Below are 24,455 nucleotides of genomic sequence, written 5' to 3'. Positions count from 1 at the left end.
GCAGATGATATGATCTTGTACCTTAAAAGACCTGAAAAATTTCTAGACATCATGAACATAACCAGCAAAGTAGCAGGATACCCAATCAATTTATAAAAATGAGGAGCCTTTCTATATAGCAACAATGAAGAGACTGAGAAAGAATATAGAAAAACAATTCCATCTAAAATAGCCTCAAAAAATTAAATACCTAGGAATAAACTTAACAAAAGGTGTGAAAGTCCTCTACAATGAAAACTATAAAGATTTCTTCTTCACTGAAGAAAGAAATCAAAGACTACAGAAGAAAAGATCTCCTATGCTCATGGATTAGTAGAATCAATATCGTGACAATGCCTATATTGCCAAAAGCAATCTACATGTTCAATGCAATTCCCATCAAAATCCAATGACATTTACCACAGAGATTAAAAAAATCAACATTAAAGTTCATCTGGAAGCACAAAAGCCTGGAAAATAGCCAAGGTACTACTGAGCAAAAAAGGTCAATGCTGGAGGTATTCACAACACCCAACTTCAAACTATAGTACAGAGCTGTAGCAGTGAAAACAGCACAGTACTGGCACAAACGCAGATATGAAGATTAGGCAATACTGAGCAAAAAGAGCAATGCTGGACCATAATACCTGACCAAATTATACGACAGAGCCATAGCAATGAAAACAGCACAGTGCTGGTGCAAAAACAGATATGAAGACAAATATAACAGAATAGAAGACCCAGATATGAATCCACACAATTATGACCACCTGAATTTCGACAAAGGTGACAAAAACATATGATGAAGAAAAGAAAACCTATTCAACAAATGTTCCTGGGAAAACTGGATATCTGCCTTCAGGAAAGTGAAGCTAGCTCCATGTGTTTCACCCTGTATAAGTATCAACCCAAAGTAGATTACAGACCTTAATATAAGACCTGAAACTTTGCAGCTAGTGTAGGAAAGAGCATGGAATACATCGGAATTAATAGGCATAGAGGCAATGACTTCCTGAACAGAACTCAAATGGCTCAGCAAATAAGAGAAATGATTGACAAATGGGACAACATGAAATTAAAAAATCTTCTACACAACAAAAGAAATGGTCTCTAAGTTGAAGAAGCAGCCAACAGAATGGGAGAAAATATTTGCGACATATATTTGCATCTGACAAGGGATTAATAAGCAGAATATAGAGGGAACTCAAAAAATTAAACTTCCCTCCAAATCAATGACCCAATTAAAAAATGGACAAATGACCTCAATGCAGAGAAACTAAAGCAGATACTTTAAAGCAACTGAGGCCAATAGGAGAAGGGGACCAGGAACTAGAGAAATTAACTTAGAAGAATTAACAGTTCGAGAAGAATTAACTTAGAGGGTAACACACATGTACAGGAAAGCAACGCGAGTCAACTCCCTGTATAGCTATCCTTATCTCAACTAGCAAAAACCCTTGGTCCTTCCTATTATTGCTTATACTCTCTCCTCAACAAAATTAAAGATAAGGGCAAAATAGTTTCTGCCTGGTAGCGAGGGGTAAGAAGGGAGGGGAAAGGGAGGAGCGGGGGGAAGGGGGGAGAAATGACCCAAACATTGTATGCACATATGAATAAAACAAAAATTTTTTTAAGTAGGCAAATGAATTGAACAGAGCTTTTCCAAAGAAGTCAAAATGGCCAAAAAACTCATGAAGAAATGTTCAATAACCCTGGTCATAAAGAAAATACAAATCAAAACCACATTAAGATTGCACCTCACTCCTGTTAGAATGGCTATCATCAAGAACAAAACAAATGCTGATGAAGATGTGGAGGAAAAGGAACCCTCATACACTGTTGGTGGGAATGTAAATTTGCACAACCACTAGAAAAAAGAATATGGAGACTCCTCAAAGAACTAAAAATAGAATTGCCATATGAGTCAGAAATACCACTACTAGGGATACCCAAAGGAATGTAAGTCAGGTTAACAATGCATGTTTATGTTGTTATTCACAATAGCTAAGCTATGGAAACAGCCAAGGTGTCTCACTACTGATGAGTAGATTTAAAAAATGTGGTATTTTCCAGGCACCAGTGGCTCACGCTTGTAATCCTAGCTACTCAGGAGTCAGAGATCAGGAGGATTATGTTTGGAAGCCAGCCCAAGGAAAATACTTCAGTAGACCCTATCTCAAAAAAAAAAAAAAATCACAAAAAGGGGCTGGCAGAGTAGCTCAAGCAGTATGACCACCTGCCTTGCAAGTGTGAGACACTGAGTTCAAATCCCAGTGCCACCAAAAAAGAAAAAGAAAGAAAATGAGGTATTTATATGCAATGGAATTTTATTCAGCCATAAAGAAGAATGAAATTTTGTCATTTGTAGGTAAATGTATGCAACTAGAGAAAGTCATCTTAAGTAGCCAGGTTCAGAAAACCAAAGTCTGCATGCTTTCTCTCATATGTGGAATATAGACCTAATACAAACACAAGGAATTTTATGAAAAAAATAGGTCATGCTAAGGGGAGGTCTCATACAAGAGAAGGAGGGTAAAAGAAGGAAGTTAAGAAGGCAAATACAGATTATGTATTTCCTATGAATAAAGAAATTTTAAACCTCTTCAAATCACCATAGGAAGAGGACTAAGATTGAAAGGAGAAAAACTGAGGAGATTACTAATTCAGGTTATAATACATGTATACGTGGAAATGCCACAAGGAAGCTCCCTTGTGACAAACAAAATGTCTTTTTTTTTTTTTTAAATTGGAGAACAGGAGTGCAGAATAGGTCTTGTCTGGAAAGTGGTACTAGTGGGAGGAGGGAGGATGTGGGGAAAAGGAGTAGGAGTAGGAGGTGAAAATAAACATTTACATACACATGTATATAAATAGAAAAATGAGACCTGTTGAAACTATTCCAGGAATGGAGGGACAGGGGGATAAAGGAGAATAGTGGAAGAGGTGAATTCAACTCCAATATGTTGTAAAAACTTTTGTAAATGCCACAATGTACTCCCAGCCCAAGAATAAAAAGAGAAACTTCTCTATGACACATTCATAGTTTCTTTGTCTCATAGGTTTTGAAAGGCTTTAAAGATACTTAGAAGGATGAAACCCTGTTGTGTTATTAGCCAACATGTGAAGAATTTCTCTTGTTTCTTAAGAGTGGTAGTCAAATCATAGGGAAAGCAATTTCCTGGACAAGACTTCTTCTTTGTGCATGTAAACCATATAGCAGATAAGACATAGGAGTTGGTGTTCCTTAACTCCTAGAATCTGGCACAGCTTTCCAAAATGTGTTATTCTAACACAGAACAGCTCTTGTCACAAATTCAGCTTCAAATAATTTTACTCAAAAATTCTGTCCTCTGAGCACCAATGGCTCATGTCTATAATTGGGAGGCTAAGATTGGGAGGATCGTGGTTTGAGGCCAGCCTGAGAAACTAGTTCATAAGATCCTATCTCCAAAAATAACCAAAGATAAATGGAAGGGATGTGTGACTCAAGTAGCAGAGCATCCAGTTTTGCACATAAGAAGCCCTGAGTTCAAACTCTGGTTTGAACAACAAAAAGTCTATCCTGGACTATGGATCATACAGGAGACTCTATTAGTTTCCTTGGGCTATCTTAACAAATTGCCATGAACTTGGTGGATTAAAGCTACAACAGTTTATTCACTGGAGGCTCTGGAAGCCAGAAGTCTCAAATTATGCTTATCTCTTTTCTTCAACAAAGCTAGTGATAAGGGCAGAACAGGACCTGCCTGGAACTGAGAGGGGGAAGGGGGAGATGGTGGGGGAGGGGGGCAGGGGGAAGAAATGACCCAAATAATGTATGCATATGTGAATTTAAAAAAATGAATGTATGCATATGTGAATTTAAAAAAATGAAAAAAATTTAAGGCATCAAAAAAGCCACATGCCTTCCCTTTCCTTGCTTCTTGCAGTGTCTGGTGGATCCAATTATTCCCTGGTTTGTGCTGGAAAAATCCTATTCTCTCTCCCTGTCTCCACAAGACCTTTTCCTCTGTACTTGTTTCCAAGTCTTCTCTCATTTGTAAAAGCACAGCCATCATTGGAAATAAGGCCCACCCTGGTCTGGCATGATTTCTTCTTGAGATCTTTAAATTACATCTGTGAACAACTTTTCCAAATGCAGTCAAACTCACCGATTTTTCTTTTGTGGGCCACTATTCAATCCACTATGAAGACTGAGTCATGGATAGTAAGAAAGAACTTCTCATGCTCTTGAGAATCTGACAGTGGATGAGATGAGCCCATACCCTTTCAATATCATCATTAAAACACAAAAGCTTACCATCCTCTGATACTTAATGAAAGGAGACATTTACATTTTGAATTGTCAGAGCAAAAGTAAACACAACTTCATGAGAATGAAACAGGTTTTGTTTTAGAGAAAATTTCTAATTCATTATTAAACCTTCAGAATTATGGATTATAAAGCAAAATTGGGCTCATGTACTAGGATGCTAAATGGATAATCATGCACCCTAGAAATGAAAGCAAAGTCAGAAAACATGAGAGGAAATTTCATGAAATAATATTATGGAGTACTTTCATACTAGCTTATAGCTAAATAGTATTATTATTATAAAATGCTGTTTCATTGACTCTCATTCATATATAATCAAACATGTTCCTTTTGAGATTAGAGTCATGTGAATACAACTAGGGAAATCTAAAACAGCTGGAATTTTACTATAATGTAAAGGGAAAAAATCAGTTTAATTTCATGATTCTTAATGTTTCCCCAATAAGAAGAAGTAAATTTTAAATAAAAGAGTAGCAGAAAGAAGAAATTCAAAGCATAGTTTATTTTTGTCTTTAAGAGTCTTCAGGACAGGTAGGAGAGAGAGGAGAAGAAAATGGAGGAAGGAAGAAAAAGGGGAGAGAGGGAGTTTCAAGGAGAGAAAGACAGAGACAGAGAAGAAGGATAGACCTCCTCTCTGGTCTTTAAGAAAACACTTATATTTTCTCTCATCCAAGAATAATTCGCTAAAATAGAAGCAAATAGTAGAACTATAACATGGCATTGGTAAGCCTAATTCACTGTTTAAGCTCTTTTTTGCTTTTGTGTCTCTCCTGAAACTTATTAGTTTATGTAACAAAATTTTATGCCTACTTCATAGAAATTATTGCCTGTAAATTCTGGGAAATAATCATTAGGAAAGAGAATTTTGGACACCTTGAGCTTTTTCTTACACCAGATTTCAAAAATGTCTATAGTTTAATTTAATTAATTAATTTAATTAATTAAAATTTATTTTTAATTAATTAATTAATTAGACTAAGTGATGTTCAGCAAATTTTCATCTGTCACATTCTTCTCCTCACCCATTTTCCAGTCTCCTTATAGTGAGGAGGGAACATGGTCTAGTTCTTGCCAATGAATTATGACCTGAAGTAATAAGTGTCATTTTCCTCCTAAGGCTGGAAAATGCCTCAGGATCCTCCAGTTCTGCTCTTGCCCCGAAGGTGAGAGTGAAGATCAATGTTGTAAGGGGAGCAAGTTTGAAACAAGCTGATTTCCTGAGCCATCACATTCAGTTCAGCCATCTGGAGAGTCCTGTGACCTACAATGGACTTTGCATTGAGTGAAAAATAAGTTTTATATTTTAAACTCCTGAGATTTATGGAGTATTATCACAGCATCTTTGTGCCCTAATATGTCTAATATATCTAAACTGTTTGAGACCTTAGTAGATGTGAAACAAAATTAAATGTTATAAAATGATTGGGCCTTAAATTTTCTTTTTAAACACTGAATTCTTTTTCATGCATTTGCTACTTTTAAAAAGAAAAAATAATCTTTATGATTCTGTACTTAGCTATATAGCAATCCATTATTTACAATTTTACTGTCATAAATAAATTAAAAAAGAAGCAAGCAAATAAAAAGCCTATAGACTACAACATCCCCAATCCTCTTATAACTGTCTTAACCATTGTATACATCATTGATTTTTTTTTTCACACAAAGTTGTGGGGGAAAACCTGGTTATCATTAATCTCTTGATATCAATTTTTTTCTTCCAGATATTTATAAATGTAAGTGATATATCTTGAGCTCAGTTATCTTGTATGACTTGGTGGGGTTTTTTGAGGTTTGTTTTTTTTTTTTTTTTTTGTCATACTGAGAGTGTATTGTGACATTTACAAAATCTGTTACAATATATCATAGTTCAAGGGGAGATTCCAAAATGGTAGATAACTGAGGGTCCCAGAAGCTCTGAGCTCCACCATTTCAGAAAAATACTTGAGAGTCATGGAAGCAAGAATCGGGTAAGTCTGATCTTTTAGATAACTCAATTACTGCCAACACAGGGTACACATAAGGTTCAATGACTGATCCTTTAATAGCTTTTTCTTGCACATAATGGCTAGGGAAGTACGGGTGCAGGCTGGGGCTGGCACGGCTGCCAATTTGCCCCCAGGAAAACCATTCTCCACCTACACCCCCCACCTTTATTTTCCTTCTTTTTTTGTTTTCTTTTTCTTCTCACTTCCTCTCTCCCAAGTGAAAAAGCAAAGACTCAACACAGAGGACTACAGAACAAATTGAGCAAGAATCTATGACTTCCTGGGCCCACCATATTATGAGGACAAAGAACCTTGGACTGCTGTCTACCTGCACTGGGCTGGAGCTGACCCAATTCCACTGGAGCTGACCCAATTCCACTGGAGCGACTCTGCAACTCCGCCAGGTGAGCATAACACATCACCTCCCCATAGTGTGAGTGGCGGTGGAGTGACACAGCAGTCTTCTGGTGAAATCAGCAACATATTAAACCACCTTGAAGAAACTTTCAGTGAGCGATCAAAAAGTTCAATTTCAGCTTGCCCTGTGGCAGAAGGGACCTGCTACCTGTGGGACCACTTCAAAAGACCCAACTGTACCAGACAGCCCATCCCACCAAGGAAAGCCTGGACTCAAACACCCTGAGCTGATTTCTCCCAACGCTGTCCAACAGGAAGAACAACATCCATTGCCACACAGCTCAGCACACCAACATTAAGACGGGACAGAGACACTGAGAAAGCCCCTCTCAAAAGTGTCAGCACCTGGATTTGAAATCAGAGGAAAAAATCCAGAACTTTCAGGTAATTGATTTTTTCCTTTTTTATTTTTATTATTATTTTTTACCATTATTTTTTACTATCTTCATTTTCTTTCCTTCTTTCCTACAATCTATTGTTACCTATCTCTCTCTCTTCCATTCTATCCAAAAATAAATTTGCTTAGCCTTCTCTTGTCCCACTTTCCTTTCTCTCCACCAACTTTTTTTCTTCTCTTTCCTCTATTCTCTCCTCCTATCTTCTCCTTTCCCTCTTCTCCTCCCCCTACCTTTCCCCACACTGCCCCTACCTCCTCCACACTCAGCATTTGCTGAATTAGTCTACTTCACCAACTTTACACATTACCTCCATCCTTCCTATCCTCCTGCAATCCCTGACAATAGCACCTTCCTCCCCAATGACCGAACTATACCTTTATACATACTAGGATCCCATTACCCTACAGCCCCCACACCTCACACCTTTTTTGCACCTCATCCCATCTCCTCTCCCTGCCCCTACTTTTAGTGCCATCTTTTCAATTACCCAAGTATTTATCCAAACAACTGTTATCTCCTTCAAACCCACTGTTGATAGATAATATCACCAAGAGTTTTCTTATATATTATGTAAATAACTGGTTTGGCATTAAACATGTAAATTTGCTACTTCCTAGTTACATCCCCCTGGGATAGGGAACAGGAATGTTACAAAAACCTAGCTAACAACTAAGCATTTCAGAGCATAGAAATGAAGTCAAGGGAAAGAAAACAAGTGATTAAAACCTCCAACTAACTAATCAACAGCACATAAGGAAAGCACAAAATAGAAACATGGGGAGAAAAAGAAGGAAGGGGATACAACTCCTCAAAAAGCTAACAGTAACATAATAGAAGATCTAATGGAAAGTGAAGGGGATGAATCCCCAGTTGCTGACCTCAAAAGAATAATGATAAGAAAGTGCAACAAGCTTGAAGAAGAGCTTAAAGAAAATATGCAAAACCAATTCTACAACTATCAAGAAAACATAGATAAAAAGAAACTGAAGAAAACACAGAAACAACTACATAAACTCAGGATTTCAACAAACTCCAAAATGAAACTAAGAAGACTTATTTAAAAAAGAGGTATATGAAATAAAGAAGACAAAACAAGATATGAAAAGGAGTATAACAAAGATATGGGAAGTCTCAGGAAAAAAAATCAAACAAAAATTCTAAAAATAAAAAGTCCCTTAAAACAAGTAAAAAATACAGTTGAAAGCCACTCCAGCAGACTGGAACAAGTGGAAGACAGAATTTCAAGGCTGTAAGACAAAATAGGTACATATGAAAAAACAGAAGATTCTTTAGGCAGAAGACTCAAGGGCTGTGGGAGGAATATTCAAGAACACTGCAACTGCATCAAAAGACCAAACCTGCAAATCATGGGCACTGAAGAAGAAGAAGTCCAAGTCAAAGGTATACCTGATATATTCAACCAAAAAATAGCAGAAAATATCTCAAATCTTGAGAAAGAGAAAACAATTAGCACAGAGAACAAGGAAAGAATATTGAAGGCTGTAAGAGAGAAAAATCAAATAAATTATAAAGGTTAACCCATCAAATAACAGCAGATTTCTCAACAGAAACCTTAGAAGAAAGAAGGTCAGCCTAGGATACTCTACCCAGCAAAGCTATCATTTGAAATTAAACGAGAAATTAAAAACTTGCATGATAAACAGAAACTAAAACAATACATGACCACTAAACTACCACTACAGAAGATCCTGAAAGAAATCCTACACACAGAAGATGAAAAAAACAGACATGAAAGGAAGGGAATTACTAAACCTGATGAGTAATCAGAGTAGTGTAGAATTAGTTATAATATATAAACCCTTACACAACAATAACAACTAAATGGCAGGAATTACCACATACCTTGTACTATTAACATTGAATGTTAATGGACTCAACTCCCCCATCAAAAAACACCAATTGGAAAACTGGATTAAAAAGGAAGACCCATCAATCTGTTCTTTACAAGAAACCCAATTAATGAATAGAAACAAACATTGCCTTAGAGTGAAAGGATGGAAGAAGATTTACCAAGCTAATGGACCCAAAAACAGGCAGAAGTAGCAATACTTATAAAGATAGACTTCAAACCTAAATTAGTCAGAAGAGACAAAGATGGTCACTTCATACTAACAAAAGGAGCAACACAAGAAGAAGAAATAACAATCAGTAACTTACACATGCTTAACATCAGTGAACCCAATTTATTAAACATACACTACTGGACTTAAAAATACAGATAGACCCCCAAACAGTGGTGGTGGGATTGCTATCTATTTCTCCTCTATCATCAATAGACAGGTCATCCAGAAAAAAAAAAATCAACAAAGAAACTTTAGAATTGAATGACACCATAGATTTAACGGACCCAGCAGAAGGTTACAGAGTATTCCATCCTGTAACAGCCCAATATACCCAGTATACATTCTTCTCAGCAGCCCATAGAAGCGTCTCCAAAATAAGTCATATTTTAGGTCACAAGTTGACAAATATAAGAAAATTGAAATAACCCACTGCATACTGTCTGACCACAATGCAATAAAACTAGAATTAAACGACAAAAGAAACAGCAGAAAATACTCAAACAACTGTAGGTTGAACAACACATTAGTCTATGATGAGTGGGTCATTGAAGAAATAAGAGAAGAAATCACAAACTTCTGAACTTAATGAAAATGAAATCACAACCTATCAGAACCTCTTTGACACAGCAAAGGCAATCTTAAGGAGAAAGTTTATAGCTATGAGTGCATGTATTAAAAAGAAAGATCTCTCAAATAAATGACCTAATGCTGCATCTCAAACTACTAGAAAATCAAGAACAAGCTAAACACAAAAGTAGAAAGGAATAATAAAAGTAAGGGCTGAAATCAATGAAACAGACACACACACACACACACACACAAATCAATGAAATAAAAATCTGGTTCTTTGAAAAGATAAACAAGACCTGACAGATTCACTGCTGATTTCTATCAGAACTGTAAAGAAGAACTAACACCAATACTCCTCAAACTTTTCCATGAAATAAAAACAGAAGGAACACTTCCAAATTCATTCTTTGAAACAAGTACTACACTCATCTCTAAAGTGGACAATGACACAACAAAAAAGAGCACAGGCCAATCTGTTTAATGAACATAGGTTCCAAAATCATCAACTAAATATTGTTTAACCGAATTCACCAGCATATAAAAAAGATCATAAACACCATGATCATGTTGGTTTCATCCCAGGGAAGGAGGGATAGCTCAATCATTATATGTAATACAGCATATTAACAGAAGCAATGACAAAAACCACATGATCATCTCAATAGGTGCAGAAAAAGTCCTCAACATAGTTCAACAACCTTTCATGATAAAAGTTCTGATGAAAGTTAGGAATACAAGTGATGTACCTCAACATAATAAAGGCTATATATGACAAGCCTGTAGACAACCTCATACTGAATGGGGAAAAACTGAAAGCATTCCACCAAGTCAGAATTGAGACAAAGGGTGTCCACTCTCTCCACTCTTACTCAGCATAGACTTGGAATTCCTAGCCAGAGTAATATGACAGGAAGAAAAAATAAAATGAATACAAATTAGAAAAGAAATTGTCAAACTATCCCTCTTGGCAGATGACATGAACTTATACCTAAAATTTTAAAAAAAATTCCTAGATAACATAAACAACTTTAGCACAGTTACAGGATACAAAATCAATATACAAAAGTCAATAGTCTTTCTATAAGCTAAGAATGAACAGATTGAGAAAGAATATAGTAAAATCATTCCTTATGCAATAGCCTCAAAACCAATAAAATACCTAGGAATAAACTTAACAGAGGATGTGAACAATCTGTACAAAGAAAACTATTGAGAAAGAAATTGAAGACTACAGAAGGTGGAAAGATCTCTTATGTTCATGGATTGGTAGAATCAAAATAGTGAAAAGAATTATATTACCAAAAGCAATCTACATGTTCAATGCAACTCCAATCAAAATTCCAATGACATTTACCACAAAGATTGAAAAACCAACCCTAAAGTTCATTTGGAAGCAAAAAAGACTGCAACTAGCCAAGGCAATACTGAGTAAAAAGAGCAATGCTGGAGGTATCATAACATCCAACTTCAAACTACACTACAGTGCCATAGCAATAAAAACAGCATGGTATTGGTACAAAAACATATGTAAAGACCAGTGGAACAGAATAGAAGATCCATATATCAATCCACATGGCTACGCCCATCTGATTTCTGACAAAGGCACCAAAAACATTTGATGGAGGAAAGACAGCCTTTTTAACAAATTCTGCTAGGAAAACTGGATATCTGCATTCAGAAAACTGAAATTAGATCCATATTTGTTACCCCGTACACGTATCAACTCAAAGTGGATTAAGGACCTTAATATAAGACCTCAGATTTTGAAGCTAGAGTTGAAAAGAGCAGGAAATACACTATAATTAATAGGCATAGGCAATACCTTCCTGAATAGAGCTCGAAAGTCTCAGCAATAAGAGAAAGGATTGACAAATGGGGCTACTTGAAATTAAAAAGCTTGCAGAGAAAAAGAAATGGTCTCTAAACTGAAAAGTCTGCCCACAGAATAGGAGGAAATCTTTGCCACCTATACATCTGACAAGAGATTAATAACCAGAATGTACATGGAGCTCAAAAAATTAAACTTCCAAAACTTCAATGACCCAATGAAGAAATGGGCAAAAGAACTGAACAGAACTTTCTCAAATGAAGAAGTCCAAATGGCTGAAAAGTACATGAAGAAATGCTCAACATCCCTGGCTATAAAGGAAATGCAAATTAAAACCATGTTAAGTTTCCACCTCACTCCAGTTAGAATGGCTACCCTGAAGAATACAAACAACAAATGCTGGTGAGGATGTAGAAAAAAAGGAAGCCTCATACACTGCTGGTAGGAATGTAAATTAATACAACCACTATGGAAATTAGTATGGCTCCTCAAAAAACTAAAACTAGAACTGCCATAAGACACTGCAATTCCACTCTTAGGGATATACCCAAAGGAATGTTAAGTCAGATTGCAACAAAGTCACCTACAAGCTCATGTTTATTAAAGCATTACTCACAATAGCTAAGCTATGGAAACAGCCAAAATACCCCACTATGGATGAATGGATTTAGAGTGTGGTATTTATGTACAATGGAATTTTATTCAGCTACAAAGAAGAATGAAATTTTGTCGTTTGCAGGAAAAAGGATGGAACTGGAGAACATCATCTTAAGTGAAGTTAGCTAGGCTCAAAGGCCAAAAAATTCATGTTTTCTCTCACATGTGGAATATAGACCTAATACAAATGTGGCAATATTATGGAAAACAGGACACACCAGGAGGAGGTCATACACGAGAGGGGACGGGTAAAAAAAGGAAGTTAAAGTATATGGTTGATGTACACTCTATACAAGAATCAATATAGAAATTTTAAACTGGTTGAAATGGCCATAGAAAGGTACTAAAGTAGAAAGAAGAAAAATAGAGGAAATGAACAAAATTGGGCTATAATTCATATATACTTAGAAATGCCATAAGGAAATTCCCTGTGTAGCTATCTTAAACAAGCAAAAATGTTATTTCTTTTTCCTTTCTTTTTCAAAATCAGAAAACAGAAAGAAAGAACAGGTCCTTCCTGGGGAGGGGGGTTGATACCAATGGGGGTGGGATGATGTGGAAAAAGGGTGTAAAAGGGTAAATATGGTGCAAATACTGTATAGACATGAATGTAAATGGAGAAAAGATACCTGGTGATACTTTTTCTTGAATGGGGGAAGCAAGGGAAAAAGTAAAATGATGGAGGGGGTGAATTCAAGTATGATATATTATAAGAACCTTTGTAAATGCCACAATGTACTCCTACCCAGCACAACGATGAAATAAAATAAGTTTTAAAAAATCATAGTTCATTCCCTGCATTGTTCTTCTTTTTGTTTTAAAAAAACAAGATTCAATCTCATATGGATTCTTTTTATTTTGGTGAAATATTATGGATTGGAAAACTCACCAAAACCCTCCTTAGCCATATGAATCAATATTTTTAAGCTTGGTTGTGCACCTAAGTGACTGAACCCCTTCTTTAATAAATGTGTGTGTCTGCTTTGAGACATCATTTACTGGTGATCTTGACAGAAAAGAGACATGTGACTTTACTAAAAGAACCTGTAACCCCAAGATTCTTTTGGACATCAAATTGTACATATGCATCAAGGCTATGATATCTATTCACTGTATAGGCTCTTTTTATAAATATTGGTAACCACTGGTTTGAGATAAGTGGGCAGGTCTTTATGTTCTTTCCTATCTAACTCACTAACTGATGATAAGTTACAATTAATACTTATAGCAGATTAAATTCTCCCATCCAGGAAGAAAAATAGCAGTTCAATAGAACAGTAAGTCCTACACTCTTAGACACCAATGTAATACCATTAAAGTACATAGCCATACAGACAATTTTCCACTATTGCTGTCTATATAACAAACAAGAATATGCCAATTCTAAGGACATCCCTTGCTACATTGTGTGGACATTATGGTGGGAATCCAGGTGGGGTAGAGGAGGAGAAAATTTCCTTTGCTTTCATTATTCTCTGAGTCCCCCAGACCTTTTTCTTTCTTAATGACATACTACAAGGACTACAACAATACAGTTTAGCACTAACAATACCATCTGCTACAAGGCTTTCTTTCCTGTGAATGTCAGGAAACACTAATCATCTTCTTGAGCCACTCTGTGCCATGAGTAAATATGAGAGTGAAGATTAAGGACATTCCAGTGCTTTAATTTATAAGAGAAAGTGTTTTTCTAAAAAGTGTTTAATGTATTTCTATGCAAACTGAACGGAACAATTGGGAGACATGAGGACTTCATTCCTACGAAAATATTATTTCTAAAAAGTGAGAGGGAAAAACTCTAATAAATTCATGATGTACCCTCTCAAAGTCACTCAAAGGATCCCCAGAAATAAACTAAAGCATATACAACCAACAAGTTTTTAAAGCCAGAAAACATAATGGGAAAGAATAGTATTAAATAAATGATGCCTGGAAAACGAACTACCTATACACACAGGAATGCAATCGGACCCCTCCCCATCTTACACTGCACACAAATCATTCGAAATGAGTGAAGGCCCTCAAGGTAAAGTCTGAAGGCACAGAGCTCCTAGAAGGGAACATGTAGAGCATCAAACTAAAAAACTTCAGTGCAGCTGAAGAAGCAACAAACAGAATGACAATGCAACCTATTGACTGGGAGAAAATATTTGCAAACCATGTATCTGATAAGGGGTTGATACTCAGACTACATAGGGAGCCCACACTGCTCAATAGCAAAGCAAAATAAGAGAAAGAAAAAAATTTAAAAATCTGATTTAAACATGGGCAAAGGATCAGATTAGGCATATCTTAAGAGAAGACATACATATGTATACACACACACACACACACACACACACATATATATTTGAAAAGGTTCTCCACATCACTAATCACTAAAGAATGCATTACAATAATCAAGACTATAATCAAAAAGACAAGTGATGATAAGTGTTGGTACAGGTGTGGAGAAATGGAAACCCTGGTGCACTATTCATGGAAAAGTAAACTGCTGTAGCTATTATATAAAACAGTCAGGAGATATTATAAAAATTTTAAAATAGAACTATCACATAAGCTAGCAGTCACACCTTTGGGTGTATACACAAAGGAAATGAATACAAAGATACTTGTGTTCCTGTGTTCACTTCAGCATTATTCATACTACCCAAGATATTAAACAAACCTAAGTGTCCATCAAGTAATGAAGGAAATGTGAAATACAACCACACACTCATACACATAATGGAATATTATCTAACTTTTATGAAAAAGATTCTGCCTTCTGTGACAACATTAATGAAACTGGAGGACATTATACTAAATGAAATAAGCCAGACACAGAAAGAAAAATACTATGCAAAATAATTTATTTGCTTTCTCAAAACAGTTGAATACCTAGAAACAGAAAGTAGAATGGTAGTTACCAGGAACAGCGAATGGGGAGATGTAGGTTAAAGGTACAAAGCCATGTAGGATGAAAGAAGTCCAAAGATGCCATGTACAATATGAGGACTATAGTTAATAATAATGTGTTGTATTCTGGAAATTTGCTAAGAGTAGAGTTTAGGTACTCTTACAAAAAGAAGAGTAACTAGGTGAAATGATAGTTACACCAATTTGCTTGACTGTCATAACCATTTCACTGTGTATACCAGAACATCATGTTGTATCACTAAATGATATACAATTACAATTTTTTAAAACTGAATTCCATGAGGAGCAATGACCCTACGTTTGACTATACCCATGGATTGACCTCATTTGAATGAAAATTAAGTCAATATGGTAATAAAATGAGTAGTTAGCTCTTAATTAAACTCTTGGGATGATAATTAGTAGGTAATGGGGTGCTGTGCTCTTCATTATAAACAGACAGCTGCGCATTCATTCATTTTTGTTGCCTGGGGCTGTTTGTGCAAAAAAGAGGGCAAATAATCTGGGAGAATTAACAATCACTTTGACTTTGCATATATAAATTCAGTAAGCTGGTTTTATTATTTAATTTCAATTGAGGCTGCTGATAATGATTTTAAAGGCCAAGAGAGAAAAGCAACATACAGAATATTTAACATAAGAATAAATCCTATAGGCTCTACCCTACTAACATTCCCTGTTTCCTCAGTCCCCACCTTATTCACAAAATACCATAGTGCCTGTTTGTCATTACCTGAGCTGCCCTTTCCCCTAAGCTTCCATTCCCTGGGAAATAAAAGATGATCAGAAACCAGTCAGGGAATGCAAGTTGCCATTTATCACAGCATATGTTTGGCAGCAGGACCTGGCCTTGCTATTAAAAATGAGATTTTTCATAGATGGAATTCTTTAAAAAAAAAAAAAAACAGATTCCTTGATGTGTTCTCCCACCAGAGGAACAGATTTTGCTCTTTGAATAGGCTTTCTGTGAATACTCCTTGAAGGGAAACTTATACTTCTTTCAATAAGTCTTTTCTTTCAGTTACCTTTCCAAACTTATCCTGATGGATTTCAGCTTATTACAAATTTCTATCTACAGTGAAGGGGACATTTATTTGCTGCTCAGGACTCACTTCTGGAGGAAAATGTCATGGCCTAGTACCTTTCCTATATTTGCACTTGATTCTACTGGAATCAATAATAATAAAATAGACTTTTCTATATTCCTAGTTACTTTTTTCAAAGGTAAATAGAATTATAGACCCTATATATCTGTAATGCAGAAAGCAGTAGATATAAATAGACAGATAAATATATATAGAGAGAGAGATACAAACACATATCTGGATAGATAGGTACTAATAGTTGCTGAGTAAAATAGTAAACAAGAGCTTTTTTTTAAATGTGAGCATTAATACGATAATAAAATAAGAGCCAGCATTTTTAAATGACACATATAAACCACTCTAATTTGTTTTTGTTGCATGGTACATTGTCTCATTTAAACTTCAAAAAGGTGCAATTACTAATTGCATTGTCGTCCTATTATCTCAATCTTATATGTGAGGGGACTAAGGCACAGAGAGCTGAATTAACTATTTGGAGTAGGCTTAATTAATCTTTTCTTTGGATTGATTGAATTAAGTATTTACCAACCAGAGATTTAATTAAATGTATATTTAGTATATACTATAAGTATATAAAAGTGCAGCGTGATATGTAAGTACATATTAACATAGGCTATATGAACACATAAAATATAAGTACATTTAATATATAAATGAATCAATATAAATAAATTAGAAATATACAATATTACATTATATAATATACACACACAAAAACACTACAGAAAGGGAAAAAGAAAGGGAAAATTCTCAATTCCATGTTTTGGTTTGCTTTTTCCCTGCAGGTCTTGAGTAACTCCATATTTATCCATTTTTTCTTTGAACTATTTATTTTCAAGGATTTTTTGTTTAATAAACATCTTTGAAGGCTGAAGTCTTAATTAATTTAGACCCAAGAGGAACTTGTAAAGAAACTGTTACACCCAACAAGGACTGGCTGGTATGCTAGCTCCATTATAAAAGATTCAGCTTCTCCAATCCCAGGCTTCCTGTCCTGTAATGCAGTCCAGCATTACTGGATCCTCTTCACATCGCTGTGGAAATTAGGTTTGAGGAAGAGGCATGAAAAATGCAGATACTCTGGCTGCTATTAGTGTGAATAATAAGTCCCTTGATTTCTGACCTCATATCTTTTGCTAGTATCTGTGAAATTGTGAAATCTTAGACCCTTTATACGTTCTTTACTTGCATTCTAATGAATAGAAATTTTGGATCTCTTTTCTGACCTACAAGCAGTAATTGAACTTTTTAGGTTTATAAATATATATATAAGAATGAACACATCATATGATCATGTAATTGCAATGGCTACTTGTTAAATATCCAATTAAATTTTAGGTTCTAAGTATTGCATTGAGCATTAAAACATCTGAACACTGAAAAGTTGTATCCTAGAAGATGTCCTTTGATTGTTCATGTGGTAATTCAAAACTACAAAGTGATTTTCACAATAAGCATGTTTAAGGAAATCAGGTCTAATAAATACATTCTTTAAGGTTAAGTAAGTTTTCCTATAAGCACAGCAAAATTTCAAAAACTAATTTTAAGAAAAGATTTAGAGTAAAATAGATATACAACAAGAAAATGACATGAAACGTAATTTAATTTTGAAAAACCAAGAAACATCATCACACCCAAATATAGATACCTTTAGCCAGCACTTACAGTTCTCATTTGTACTGGTTATTAAACTTGTTGGTATTTGCCCATTGTCTGTTACTCAAATTGCAAACTGCATAAAGATGGGGCCCAAATCAGTCAGTATAATTTACCAGTTCCATTGTCTCTAGCACAGTTTTTCCTCAATGTTGTCTCTTAATGTCTATTAAGTTGGTCCACAGACAAGGTCCTGGAGTTCATTGTAAATTTAAATAAATTGACACTTGCTATTAGAAAAATGCATGCAAATATGTATACATATATACATACATATATAAAGACTTCCTATCATTCCTACCACTCATTTTGATTATTCATCATTTTAAATTAATTTTCTGAATTTTTATGCTTCCATAGGCATGTATTAACTTCTTGGTATATTCAATTGTCATATAAATATACTTTCTTAGAATATAAATACTTTTATTTATTTTTTATGGCATCTAATCGCTCATGCAAAAGATAGAATTTAACTGAATTGGTTGAACTCTTCCAGTCCCTCTTGGTCATACTCTATATATTCTTTAAAAAATTCCTTATATTGATTCATTTCCTTACAATTTCTTTCTTACCAAGGTAACAAGCTGAATGTGGATGAAAACAATGGCATTTCAACATTGTTTGAACTTTTCAGTTGTTCAGAATTTAGATAGATAATATATGGTGATGATGATGAAGATAGATGACAGACAGATAGATAAATAGATGATAGACATAAGTTTTTATAAAGGGATCACAATGTACCTCCTTGATTATAGTTGTATGATAGTTTTGGCAATGACTGAGAAATGTATTGTGCTTCATCATGTGGTCACCTGCTTAACAGATTCATTCAACTACCAAGTAACAGCTCAGACAAAGCAGCCACAGGAGGGTGCTCTGCCACTACAAAGACCTTAGGACCCCATCTCTTCCTATTTAAGTCTTTTGGTTCTAATCTAAGCATTTGGATTGCATTGTGTATGAAAATATTTTTATAAACTATGACTTAAAATAATAAGACCTTGAAATTTTTATTTTACATTTGTATACTGTGGCATGAATTGTTTCAACAGAATTTGAACTATAAATATAGTATGTGTATTATCTAGTGACATGTACCAATTTACATAGATAAACTAAAGCTGTTTTTCTACATGAAAGCATATTATTTGCAGTAGTAGTGGAATTCATCATATAGTATAACATAGGACATTTCATAATCTATCATTTTTATTCAAGTAATGTAGTCTGCCTGGCAAACTCAGACTTAAATTATATTAGTCTGTCTTTACCTTACCTGTTAACTCCTTTTCAGATTTCTTTGTTATATGTGGAACTCAGAAGAACCAATCCTGTCTTCATTCAAAATTTAAATTTTTATTAAGGATGGGTTTCTAAATTTTTAATAATGCAATTCTTCTAAACTTATCTGGATGGTTTAATTGCTCTCTGTTTTTTGTTACCTATCTCTCTCCAGTATCCTTTGCCAAATAGCAATGGTTTTCTTAATATGGCTCCCAAACTACCAGTGTCAACATAATCTGAGAGGTTGAAGTTCAGGATTTCTTGTCCTACTCATGGTTTGCTGAATAAGAATATGTATTTTTAACAAAGTTCTCAATTTGATTCAACATATGTAAAAAATGAGAATCACTATTACTACTGTACGATCTGTGCTATCACTTACCTGTGCCTGAGATTTCTGCATTGCAGCAGTTGATTGTGTTCTATAGGAGAGTCACATGAGCAGATTTGACCAATCAGAACACCACAACTTTAAGAACTCCTCAGTTTGTTTACATATAATTGAGTGACCCAGTCAATGTAAACTAGCACCTCCCATGAAACTTTTACCAGAGCTATTAAAAGAAACTCTTTTTTTGGATTACATTTGCCTCACTTTCAGAATTAAGTTCCATATTACATGGTTAAATTTTTCACTACATAGAGAAGGCAGGTCTAAGAATGAGCTAAGCTAACACAGAGGAAATTAAAATCTAGAGATAAAATGAGCAATGGAGAAAGATTCAGAAAAAAGGAAAGAAAGGGAAATGAGAAAAGATAGGAAGAAAGAAGAGAAAAAGAGAAGAGAAGAGGAGAGGAAAAAAGAAAATAAAAAGAAAGGAAATGAAGAAAAGACAAGGGAGGAAATATCAGTAAGCACTTGAAACCAGATGTGCCTTAAGCCAGCATTGCCTATGGGGTTTCTCAATTACATAAGTCATTAAATTTCATTTCTTAAGTTGGAGTTAGATTTCTGACACTTGCAAATGATAGAATTCTAATGGTACAGATGATGAAAATGTTTCCATGAGAAATTTAATTACTAAACTACCAGTCAGCAGTCTCTTAGTGTGCTTTACATTTAAAAATGTGCTTTAATTGTCAGTTTCAGTCCAATTTACTCTCCAATATATCCTACACAGCAAATTTGTGTTTTACATTCCTGAATCTCAAAACATGTGCTTTCTCTTGAATAACTAAAAATGTGATTCCTGATGATTTTGTTTCAATGGCTGCCTTGGTTGGAGATGATAAAAATGCAAGGATTAGTGTTTTTACTCTGTATTAAATACACTTTGCTGATGGTAGAGAAAGATGACCATCAAGATACTACTGCAATCATCGTCTCACCAAACACTTTGAAGATCTATTTAATTACCTCCAAAAGAGCTAAGGAATCCAGAGGGAGCACATAGGGAATAGTATTAGATAGCAAACAGAAAAGAGGGGCTGCAGATGTAGCTCTGTGGAAGAGCACTTGCCTAGCTTGCAAACCTCTAGATTGCTCCCTATCACCATAATTATATAAATGAATATATACAATAAATAAATAAATAAGATGCACTGCAGAAGATAGGAAGGAAAATGTTTTCAGCCTCATCCTTACCCCAACTCCAAACAGTGTGGAACAGCTTCTGGTTTTTTTGGGGGGGGGGTGAAGAGAGAATAAAGTCCAGGTTTCAGACTTGACATCCAATACCAGCTGATCACTATGAGACCCAGTGCCAGGCAAAGCCCCACAACCCCTAGCCTCAGGCTAATATGTAGATGTTAAGCCACTATTACACCCTTAGCCAGGGAGCCAACTGCCTCTTCCTCCCCTCTCCCAACTTCAGGCTGTAGAGGGAATCGCAAGATTCTACTAGCTGAGGAGCAGAGCACCAGAGCTAGCACACAGCTTTGTCTTGGAGTTCACTGTGAGTCTAATTGTGATGACACCCAGCACCAGGTAGACATCAAAGGCCACCACACATAGTCCAGAGCTCAAAGATGCGGCCTTTAGAACTATTCCAACATCAGTGACAAACCACATGCCAGTGAGGTGGACTCAAGTTTCAGTTTTGATCTTAAGTTATAGCCACAGGCACCTACACAGTTGTAGTGGTGAAAGGAATGCCCCATACTATATAGGTTCTTACCATTGTGAAACTCAGGTCCAAATCAGCCTTGTATCAATCTTGGTGGCTAAGGGACAATCTCAACCATCTGTTACTGAACTTATCCCAGAGCTCACAAAAGGGTCTGTAGACTGGCTCCAACATCAGAGAGAGAATTGTGTCTTAGTGGATAGACTCACATTTCAGCTTCTATCATCACCAGCTGTTGCATGGGCCTGGCAACAGCCTTGAGACTGAGTAGGTCCTTGTAGCTGTGAGACGCAGGCATAACCCAGCTTAGTTTCAGTCTTAGTGGCCAAGGGACTGCCTTCCCAGCACTGCATAAACTTTGGAAAGCAATGCATTGAATAGGACTCTATTTGCTGAGGGTAAGACAGGGTGCTTAACTTTCATCTTTGCCTTGGAAATCAATACCAGGTCAATGAAACCTAACACCAAGAATTTCTCCTCCCCAGACCAGTACCTATTGATAGAAACTCTAGAACAGCACTGGTTCCAGACAGAAACATATGGTCCTAGTCTATTGGACTTATATTTGGGTCAAAACCAACTATGGCTAGTTGCAATGGTCTTGGACCAGGAGTCCATCTCAGAAATAGGCAATCCATGGAAGTGCAGGTTTTGGTCCTATACTAGTGCTGTACTGGTCTTGGCAGGATGTGAGCTCAGAGTATGACACAGCTTTGGAGTATTGGTGTCTTGTGTCCCACATGAGCTTGTCCTAGAAACTTAACTGAGGGTGACAGGAGATGCAGAAAGAACAACAGACAGAAGACCAAACATGCACAAAACTGGGGCCAGGGAGATCAGGCACTTGGATGCAGACACACAAGAGCCACCTCCACCTCCAGCAAGTTTATTACATTCAGTGGCAAAACAAGGTGGAGCAGCAGTTCTCAGGGGAGTGAGCATGACATTGTAATTCTCAGAAACAGGAGGAACCTGTGACCACTTCTCTCTGAATGTAAACATCTTAGGAAAAACAGCTCTACTGCATCTTGCCCACTTTTGTGGCTGGGGCTGTGCCAACTCAAGCATGTAATATATTGGGCATAACTGCACTTGCTCCCTTCTGTGGCTGGGGCTATGCCAAACTCAAGCCTGTAGTTTATTTGGTACAGCTGTGCTTATGTACTCTGCTCTCCACACTGGTGTCCACAGCATGGCACAGGAGTCTAGAGTTGGTCCCTCCATGACTGTTTTGTCCATAGCCAAGCAGAATATTACAGTGCCTGACCACAAACCAGTGACTGTGGATGAGATATATGGTCCACCTCAGCCCCAGGGAGAGGTTTAGGGTGAAAGCCTATGATTTTTAAGTTCTCTTGTAATTAATGCTGTACAACACAGCAACTGTGGAATTGGGATGGACCTGGGCTTGGATCACAGTCTAGTGCTGAAAGAGTGACAACACACCAACAGTGGACTCACTGCAAACCTGGACTTAGGCCACCACCTAGTGGTAAAATAGAAGACATGACAGCTTTGAGAAAACAAAAAGACTGCTTAGAATTTTTGGAATGACATACTCAAACAAAGCCCAATCATGAAGACTATAATAAATACCTACTCCCTCAATGCCCAAACAATATTGAACACTAAGCATCAAGAGCTTTCAGGGAATTGTGTGCTCACCTAATAAAATAAGATGTCAGAAACCAATCAGATAGCCACCAATGTTGGAGAGCTCTCAGAGGAATGAAAGCAGCTATTTTTAATTAACTTAATGAATCTCAAGAAAATACAGAGAAAACATTCAGTTCTCTAACAGAGCAATTTACCACAGATATGGAAGCAATAAAAAGTTAAGCAGAAATTCTTGAACTGAAAAATACACTAGGCAAAACTAAAAATGTGATAAAAGGCATGAAAAAAATAAATCAAATAAAATTGATCAAATCAGTGAACTTGCAAACAAATTATTCAAAAACACAGGGAAGAAGGAATATAGAGTGAAAAGGAATGCAGGAAACCTCCAGAAACTTTGGGACAACCGCAAAAGAGCAAGCATTTGAGTAATTCAGATTCAAAAGGGACAAGTAAAAGCAAAAGTGGTAGAAAATCTAGTCAAAGAGATTATAGCAGAAAAACTTCTCAAACACAGAGAAGTATATGAATATCCTGGTCCAGGAAGGTCAAAAATGATCAGTCAGATTTAAATCAATCAAGTTTACCCAAAAGATACTATCATGAACCTCTTATGAGATTTTTGAGAGATACAGAGAAGGCTCTCAAGGAAGCAAGAGAAAAGTAACAAATGATACATAAGAGTGCCCTAATTTGACTTGCAGAATACTTCTCAGAAGAAACCTAAAAGGCCGCAAAAGAACAGCATGATAGCTTTATATCATTGAAGAAAAAATTATTAAGAAATGTTATATTTTTCGAAATGAAAGAGAAATAAAATCCTTCCCAGTCAAATAAAAGCTGAGACAATATATCTCCACTAGACCTGTTCTACCTATTCTCCTACCTATGGCCTCCAGCATAACTTGAAATATAGACATGTGTTACCATACATACCAGTTTGTTGGTTGAAATGGGTTCTCACTAATTTTTTGCCCAAGCAGAACTTTACCTCCCAAATACCTGAAATTACATGTTTGTGCCACTAAACCCAGCCTAAATAGGGTTCTTTAAACTGCAAAAAAATATATTAATGAGCAAGAAGAAAAACATGGGTAGATATAAAACCCACTGGTATGAGAAATAAAACATTGAACCTGCAATTATCTGATCCTATACAGATAATTGTACACACCATTTACATCTTTAGTATGAAAATCAAAGCAATGAAAAGTAATAATAACTTCTTCAACACATTAGCAAATAGGCAATATAGAACAATGTAAAATAGACATCAAAGTAGAAAGGAATGATACACAAGAGTAGAGTTTTTTGGTAGTAAGTTTTCTGATTTTTAGGAGAACAGGAGGATGAAACAGGTTCTGCCCACAGGCAGAAGAGGGGTTGGCACCAGGGGGAGGGGGAGGTGGTAGGGAAACAGATAAGAGAATGAATATAGTGCAAATAATGTATACACATGTGTATGAATGCAAAAATGATAATTGTTGAAACTTCCAGGAATCTGGGGGAGGGGGATGAAATGCTACAATGTATGTTCACCCAGGACAGCATTAATTTTTTTTTAA

The sequence above is a fragment of the Castor canadensis genome, chromosome 1 (assembly GCF_047511655.1).
Source record: "Castor canadensis chromosome 1, mCasCan1.hap1v2, whole genome shotgun sequence".
Classification (NCBI taxonomy): Eukaryota; Metazoa; Chordata; class Mammalia; order Rodentia; family Castoridae; genus Castor; species Castor canadensis.
The sequence above is the reverse complement of the archived record's forward strand: the minus strand, read 5'-3'. Positions refer to the sequence as shown.